A 9,524-nucleotide genomic window follows, 5' to 3' on the forward strand; every position below is an offset into this window, starting at 1 on the left:
CTTGCTTTGACCTTGGTATACTTAAACGCAACTCCTCTGTCATTACTTCAAAAGAAAAACCTTAAAATGACATGAGTTTAGTTGGAACAGGCACTTAGCTGTGGTTGGATGCTCGCATGACACCCGTGGGGGCAAGCCAAAACGAAGTTAAGTCTTCTAGACCAACGCGTCCCATATAACTCCTCTATCTAGTCTGAAGAAATTATATCTTGAAACATATGAATATTAGATATGAGTTTAGTTGTGAAGGGTTCTCACCCATAGTTGGATGCTCGCATGACACCTGTGAGGGCAAGCCAAAACGAAAGTGGGATACCTGAAACAACGCATAGGTAAGTGAGTTCATAATTTTTTCTTTTTGTCCAGGATTTATTTTTGAAAAGAGCATCTTACGCATTGTTGGTTTAAAAAAAAGGGGGGGAAGGGGGGAGGGGGGAGGAATGTTTTGAGAAATGAAAGGAGTTGTGATAGAAGGCCTATTGCACCTGAAACTAAACATTAGTCCTTTTAGAAAAGAGTCAATCTGAGTTATATTTTCCAAACTCTTATCTCAAGCTTATGACTGAATATGATGAGAGGCAAACTCTACACACTTAAGACAAAGAAGATAACAAAGAATTATTTTGGAATGCTTGAGGACAAACATTGTTCAAATGCCGGTTGCAAACGAACTGGATCTGGAAGCTTAAAGTTGCAAACAAACTGGATTAGGAAGCTTAAAGTTGAAAATGAACAGTGAACTAGATATGGAAGCACGAAGTTTAAGATTAAAGTGCCACGAAGGCCGGACTGGAACTAGAAGTTTAAGCTTAAAGTGAATGTGAAACACGAAGCTAGAACTAGAAGACGAATGCTGGAGTTGGATCTGGAAGCACGAACGTCGGACCGAAACTGAAAGATGAATGCTGAAAGCACGAACGTCGAATCTAGAAGCACGAATGATGGAATCAGTCGCACGAACTTCAAAAGTGTGGCTGCTGACTGGTCGTGAAACACTAAAGGTCTGAAATGAAGAAATTAGAATGGAGATTAAAGGAAAAGAAATGAAAAGTCTGGGTTTATTTTCCTTTTATATGTGAGTGAAAAAATTAAGAGTATTTTTTTGGGTTGGGCCTGCGAAAAGAGGAAGGGGGATGGGTTATTTTTAATAGTAATGTTTATTATGCAGAATTTTAAGCTATATGTCAGTTGGGTCGGTCGGGTTTATTAGATTTTGCGAAATCAACCGACCGACCGATGAAAATTATTTCATATAAATCAATAACTCATCGACCATGTTAAAATTTCAGTCGACCACTATCAAAACAGTCAGTTTCGGCCAGCTGGATCATTTTTCGGTGACTTTGTGTACACCCCTACTTTGCACGACGTCTGTCAGCTGCGCAATATGGTCGGTCATGCTTTGTAGCTGAGCTTGAACATTCTGCTAAAACTGAATAGAGATATTAGCAAGTTCAGAAGTTAAGAAATCTAAAGTCATACCTGGCACAAATTTCCAAAAAGTTGTTCATCCTCCTCCACCATGTCGACATTAACTACCTCATGCCTCTGAGCCTCTGGCAAATCTAAGGAATGATCTGACAACGGCTCGTCCAACCTTCCAACTAAAGTTGCTGTCAAAGTCAACATGCATAAAATGGAAGCTAACATAATTATTAAGCATTCTAGTTACATTTAATTTGAGTCACAAGCATGCTAAAACACAAGGTTTCAAATAAGAGGGTTTCAGTTCTACAACCTTTGTAGAATGCCACTAATTTCTTACAGGCTCCATGAAATTGACCTTCAATTTCTTCAATGGACCACTAAGAGTGTCTTCTCTACTAATCTCAGCCTTGGATTAAGTAGTGGAACTCCAAATTGAAAAGCAATTTTAAGTGGTTTGGAGAGGGTTTGAGAGTAAAGAAACTTTCAGCAGAATTTTCTCAAAATTCAGATTGCATCCTTTCAACCTCGGAAAATTGAAGTATTTATTCAACTAAAACATGCAAGCACCAAGTTATTCAGTCATTTGACACTTCAAATGGCATTAACAAAATGGGCTAGGTGTTTGATTTATGGGAAAATCCAATCAAAATCAAAGTTTGGGATAATTCCACTATAAACCCCATTTTTCAATTTTAATTATATTTAATTTAACACTAAATTAAATTATCGATTTTAATTATATTTAATTAAAACTAACCTAAATTAAATATTATTTAAATTCAATTTCAAAAAATTGAATTTCTTTTTAAAATTGAAATTAATTTAATTTAATTTAATTAATTAATTAATTAATTCATAATAATTTAGTATCAAATATTAAATTGATAAAACACCTAATTCAAATATGAATTCCTATTTATGTAATTAATATTGAAATCAATATTTAAATATATTAAACTCTCCAAAAATGTTAAATTTCAATAAATTTAAACATTTAATTATATCGATTATAATTATCCAAACCCTAAATTGAATTTTGAACATTTCAAGTTCACTCAATATTCTAATCCAATATTTAATCTTTTACGAGCTAGTAGAGGGACCTTATGGAACTACAAATCATAAGTTTTAATTGAGATTAATTGGCTAAACTCTTTAAACTGAATTAATCAATATTCGTTAACTATCGAGACATACCATTATAGCTCAATAGTTGCACTCTCCTCACTGTAGATATATTTTTATCCACTTGATTTAACCATAATCAATAAGTTGATCCTTTACAAGTTGTTCATATTTACAACTAGGTCAAAAATATCATTTCACCCATGTAAATACATCTTACTCCTTAAGTCTCCATTGATCCTCTATTGAAAAATTGGTTTATAGTCCAACTAATAAATCAAATCCATCTATTCTATGAGATGGTGGGGCCCCATTGTTCAAGACCAGAAATCAATACTTAAAAGAATAACCTATCTACTAACCCTAAGACGGGTATAAGAGAATTCCTTCTTGCAAGACTATGTCCCTATCTATCTATCCGGTTTTATCCCCAAATAGGAGGTTTATTGAACGGTGATGTTGAACCACTATCATCTATGCAGATCAAAGGATAATCCTGAATAAATAGGAGTTTATAGTTAGCTTACGATCGAGTTACCTTACGTCATCAATTTGAAATAGGCAGTTTTAATAGTAAACGGTTGTTATAAAGAAAAGTGAATATTTTGTGGCACAGTCTTATGCAAACGTCTTTTGCATAGGTTGTCCCTACTCGCATGTCTCTACATGAATGATTTGGGGATCACATCATTTGCATCAATATAAAAAGTGAGCCGCATCCATAGTATCTACAATACTTATTGACATTTTTGACTATATACTAAAACTTGATCCTCTTTTATGTCTCTATATAAAATTTAAGTATTCATATTATAGCCATGGGTTCATTTATTGGATTTTATAATAGAATGCAATTTTAATAACATTTTTATTGAATGAAGTCTCAATAGTACTTTTATTGCAAAATAGAATATGTTTAAAACAATACGAACTGCGAGTTTTAGGACATTTTCAACAGTTGCAAGCTGAACAACAAGGTCACTCAGGTTTTGCAAGTCAGTTCTAACCTCTGCCTTGGGGCAAAGACTCTCCTACTGAAAGCGCTCAAACTCTTACTACCTACGGAGGTTGTCCCGTAGAAGCTTAAAAGTGTAGCCCACAAGCTCCATATCCAAAGCCTCTAAAGACTGAGCATGAGTCGACTTGTATGGTGCTGTGAAATCTCGGCCATCCAAGCTCTATTGCCATCCTGAATCCATGGTCAAAAGACTCCTCCCACCAAGAATGGTGAAGCTCGTAGTGCAAATGCGATAGAACAAACACATGCGCAACGGAAGAAAAACGGATCTAAAGTACTCTAATTAGATTAATTACAATGATAAGCATGCATGCAATAAAACAAGAAAAATGGGGAAAGAATACAACCTTTATAGTCTTTTAAGCTTCTCCATATCTGCTCCAATCTCCTCACAAATGGTTTGTAGACCACCACGAAAGTCTTCTCGACTATTCTCCGGCCTTAGAACGGGATGGTGGGATCCGATGAGTGACTAATTTGGAGAGAAAAAGGTTAAGAATTTGAGAGAAAATTGAAATGAGATTATCATATAATCTCATCCAATTCGACTATGGCCAAGAGTTCTTCAAAAACAATAAACACTCCCTTTTAAAGACCATTACATGCAAACATGCAACTTTGAGTTTGATGAAAATTTGACACTAAAAAATCCACTAACTCAAAGTGGGATTTAATGGAACAAGTGTCTTTAAATGAAGACAACACTTAGCCATGCAAAAGTTGGCATTTCCCACTCACAAATGTTGGATCTTTCCATAACTTGGTCAAAGTTTGACTTTTAAAGTCCAAAGTCAACAAATTTGACTTTTTTTACTTTCAAATGTCAAAAGTCAACAATTTGATTTCCATTGCATTTTTTACCTAGTCAACAATTTGACCTTTAATGCAATTTTGATCAATTCCATTTAATTTCAAAATTAATTCTAATAATCAATTTTAAATTAAATTAATTGTATAATTTAATTAATCTAATTTAATATTAAGTCCAATACTTATCCCAATTTATATGAATCCCTATTTATAATCTTGATATTTAAATCTTATTTAAATATCTCCTATTTTCTCTCTCTTTATGTTTAATTCACAATTAAACATTAAACGTTTTGCTCCAAAAATCGAATTTGAACACTTCAAATTCGTCTGTCACACTGTTCTAAGGTTTAGTCCGATATGAGCTAGTAGGGAGACCTCATGGACCTGCAAATCATGGGCTCTAACGATCTGCGATTAACCGGCTAAACTCTTTAACCTAATTAACTACATTCGTTAACTATCGAGTCACTCCACTAAAGCCCAGTAGTCTCATTATATAACACCATTTATAATAGAGACTTACATTTCACCAAGATGACCATAAGTGACATGACCTGAATTCTGAGTGAGTTGTGAACCTTAGATTTGTATGGGTGAGAGTGGCCAGATTGCCAACTCAATAAGCCTATCATTTTGGGATTCTTCTTATTAGGGAGTTAGGAATACAACTACACAAGGCGGAATTCACTTCATCTCGAACGTCTAGGTAAGTAGATAAATCTCTCCTTTAAGGGCTGATTATGGGGGCTTAAACAATGTGGCGCCACATCCTCTCTTGGCCCGAGAGGGGTTTAGTCATAGTTGGACTACGACTAATTAAAGAGTTCTATTAACGGATGTTGGGTAATTTAATTAAAGAGCTTAATTAATTATCTAAGTACCATTGGAGCTTCAATTTCCAGGTCCATAAGATTCCTTCTATAACTCAACAGGGATTATTGAGAATTAATTTTGGATTAATTTGAATTGTTTAAATTAATTGAGGAAATTAATTATATATGTGATATAATTAATATAATGCATTTGATACATTATAATATAAAGTTTATTTGAGAGGAAATAAATATTTGAATATGATTCAAATATTAATTATATGAATTGGATTCATATAATTAATTTTAGTATAAATGTGATTTATATTAAATACCACAAATTAATGAGAGAATTAAAAACTATAGGTTATATTGTATTTGATACAATATAAAAACTATAGGTTATATGTTATATTTGATATAACATATAGTTATATATACATATAATAAGTTAGATATTTTAAATTTCAAAATTAAAGCGAAGGAGTTATAACTCCCTCCCTTTAATTCTCTCAATCAACGAAATGGGGATTTTTTTTTCTTGTTTATGCAGATGTTTATTTTCGGTTGTTCCATCTTCTTCATAGAGAAGAAAAGTGGGAAAGATTCTTCTGGCTTTTTTCCTTAAAAAATAAAAAATAAAATAACAAGGAATCCCCTCTCTCTCCTACCCTCTCCCTCTTCCCAAAATCTCAGAGCTCCCCTACTCTTGAGAGATTCTTATTCCAAAAGAAAATATAGAAGTCTGACTTGTGGTGATGCTCCTTGGAATTTCGTTGTTGGATCGTGATTAGAAGAGGATTTGTGAAGAAACCGTTGTGATCTTCAACAGTATGATTTCTTCTCCCATTTTCCTCTTTTAATGCATGCTATAAAATTTTCAATTAATGCATAATTTCTATTTTCTGTAATTTCATTGTTCTGTAAAAAATTGAAAATCGAGTCGATCCCCACTTTCGTTATTTACTTCACAGTTCCTTCAGAGATATGTGAGTAGAGGTGTTCTATACAATGAGTTTGTATAAGATTGGACCACAAAATGAATAGTCTCTCTATATAACACCACTGCTAGAAGTGACTTACATTTCACCAGGATGACCATAGCCGACTTGAACTAAATCCTGAGTAAGTTATAAACTCCTGCCTATGAAGGCGGTCCTTTGATCTGCATGGGTGGGAATGGCTAGTATCACTGACTCAATATGCCTACCATTTTTGGGATTCGTCTGATTTGAGAGGTGAAAACGCAACTACACAAGAAGAAATTCATTTCTTCTCTGTAGTTAGAGTAAGTAGAGAAATTACTCCCTTGAAGGTTGATTCTGGGGATTGAACAATGTGGTGCCACACCTTCTCCTGGTTCAAGAGGGGTTCGGTTATAGTTGGACTATAATTTATTGTTCATCAGAGGGATCAATGGTACTTATAGAGTTAGATGTAACTATAGCGGCAAAATCGTAATTTTGGCCCAATTGTACTTACGAGCAATTTGTGAAGGGTCAATGACCGTTGATTGGTTATATTCAATGGACCCAAAAATATATCTATAGTGCGAAGAGTGCAACTGTCGGTCTTTAGTGGAATGACCGACAGTTAATGAAAGTTGGTTAATTTAATCAAAAAGTTTAATTAATTAATCAAGTAACATTAGAGCTTCAATCTATAAGTTCATCAGGTCCCCTCGGTAGCTCAACTGGGATTATTAAAATCGAATTAATTTTGGATTTGTTTGAATTGTTCAAATTAATGGAGGAAATTTATTATATAAGATATAATTAATATAAAATTAATTACATGTGATATAATTAATATGATGTATATAATTCATTATAATATAAAGTTTTATTTGAGAGAAGATAAATATTTGAATCCAATAAATATTTGAATATGTTCAAATATTAATTATATAAATGTGATTCATATAAAACTATAGGTTAAATTTAATATGAATGTGATTCGTATTAAATACTATATGTTAAAATGAGAGCATATTAAATTATTATTTATATTAAATATGATATAATATAAACTATAGGTTATATGGTATATCAGATATAACACATAGTATATATATAAGTAAATTGATTATTATATATTTATATATATTAAATGATTTTAATATTAAAATTTATTTAATTTAAAATTAAAGGGAGTAACTTCCTCCCTCTTTTCTCTCTTTTACGTGTGAGTGGAGGTTGAGGAAGTTAGGGATTTTATTCCCTTCTTTCTTCACTTTCACGTAGAAGCCTAAAATACACAAAATCCTTCTACAAATATTTTCTTAAATATTTCTCCCTCTCTCTCCTAAAAATTAACACGAAACCCACAAAACTCTCGTGGATTCTCACCCTTCAGAGAATACCAAGGTTTCGTTAGGGTGGTGTCTGACTTTGGTTCATTGATTGTTGTATTTTGGCGTGTTTGTGTTCCAAGGAGAACGTTGAGATTGTGACCGAAGAGGAATTTCATGAAGTTTTTTTTCGGTAAGGATAAGTGTTACCCAACCTTCTTTCCTCTCAAATTTTGTAAATTCACATGCTTAGGGGTGCAAATACATGTTTTTGTCTTCTGAATTTATGTATGTTTTCTATAAAATTAAAATTAGGCTACGATTCGCTTCCGCATCGGGTGTTCATACATCCTTTAATTGGTATTAGAGCACATGATTTTGATTTCCAATTTTGATTTTCAAAATTAAATTCAGAGTAATGGTGTGTGCATTTTATGCTCTGCATTTATGTATGATGAATGTTGAGTTTGCACGTTTTGGATGTTTCCGAGATTGGCCTTTTAGAACTTTCGTTGCTTATTTATGATTTGATATGTAAGGGCCCGTTGTTTTGGTCATATTAATTTGCTATCGAGTTCGTATTTTTAAGCCAGTGTCGTCTGTAGAAATTTTTGGCATTAGTTTGGTGAATTTTGGATCCAAAACGAAGGAGATCGGAGCAATTCGACGCTCTATAGAAGCAGTCTGTACAGCAGCATCGTGGCACTATACCCTAATTCCGCAAGGTGAATGAAAGGTGTTTCACGGCGTTAGGGTATAGTGTTGCGGCACTCCGAACGTGAAGACACACATGTTTCCCAATGGTTTGACCGGTGGTTCAAGTCTTTTTCATTAGTTCAGCGGTCCAACACCGGTTTTTCTTCAATTATTTAATTACTATTTGTAATATTTATGTAATTATTTGTTTTTTGATTAATTATATTAATATAATAGTTCTATTAAAATGGTTTAGGCCGCCAATCCCAGTCCAAAATGTTGCTTTTAATTATGCATTGGATGCATGGTTAATTTTATTTAATATATGTCATAGTGTATGTCAAATAGAGAAAATCTCATCATAGGATATGCATTTACTCATGCATCGTATTAATATAAATGTTATATTATAAGCTTGCATGAATCTTATTAAGCATTCTTATGCATCATATAGTATATAGTTATAATACATGATTTCATGCATCATTTATGTTATAAATATTATAATATATAGTTTCAAATGTATGGGTGTATGTTATTAATTTTTCATTACCATAGTATATAATTGTTATGTATGGTATGCAATGAAAAATGAAATTACACGATGTATGATACCATTTTAGGTAAATTATAAATGTTATAATTTTTCAAAGTATGTCATTAGATGCAATCTTAGGTTTTAATTGTTTCATTCATACTTTATAATAGTTATAAGTTAAATGAAATTAGAAATTAAGATCTATAGGTCACAAATCATTTCTTAAATAGTTCAAAACTCGATTCACTTTAGACCTATGATCACAATATTTCTAATAAGATCATATTATTATCTTAATTCAGTTTAATAGGATTAAATTGGATAACCATAAAAGATTAAATTTGTAACAAATGTATCTATAAGGGACTTTTGTCTAAGGATAGTTTTGTCTAGGTTGGAATATTTAAGCTAACGGAATCAGAACATCCCTACTTGGGAACTAACCTGAAAGGTGAATTAGATAGATTTGTTATAAGCATGCAATGGGTGATTAAAGTTTGTTAAAGTGTTTAATGAACAATAATCAACGTTGTTAAACTATCCAAAGTAAATATTACATTGGGCAAAATTAGCAAACACTTAGTAAAAATAATTAGCTGTATTTTTCTAGGTTAACTAACCCTAAGTAAAACACTCAGTGGGAGGGAAATGAGGTCTATGATACTTCATTTTTCTTTTTCACGTTTCTCCCTCAAAGTTCATACTGTGAGATCTATACTTGGCCTCGAGGCACCTTTGCATGTGTTCCCCTACAGGTGGTATTTGTATAGGTCAATACCAAGGTGAATGGAAAGAGTGTTTATA

This window comes from Benincasa hispida, chromosome 1 (genome assembly GCF_009727055.1).
Source record: "Benincasa hispida cultivar B227 chromosome 1, ASM972705v1, whole genome shotgun sequence".
Lineage (NCBI taxonomy): Eukaryota > Viridiplantae > Streptophyta > Magnoliopsida > Cucurbitales > Cucurbitaceae > Benincasa > Benincasa hispida.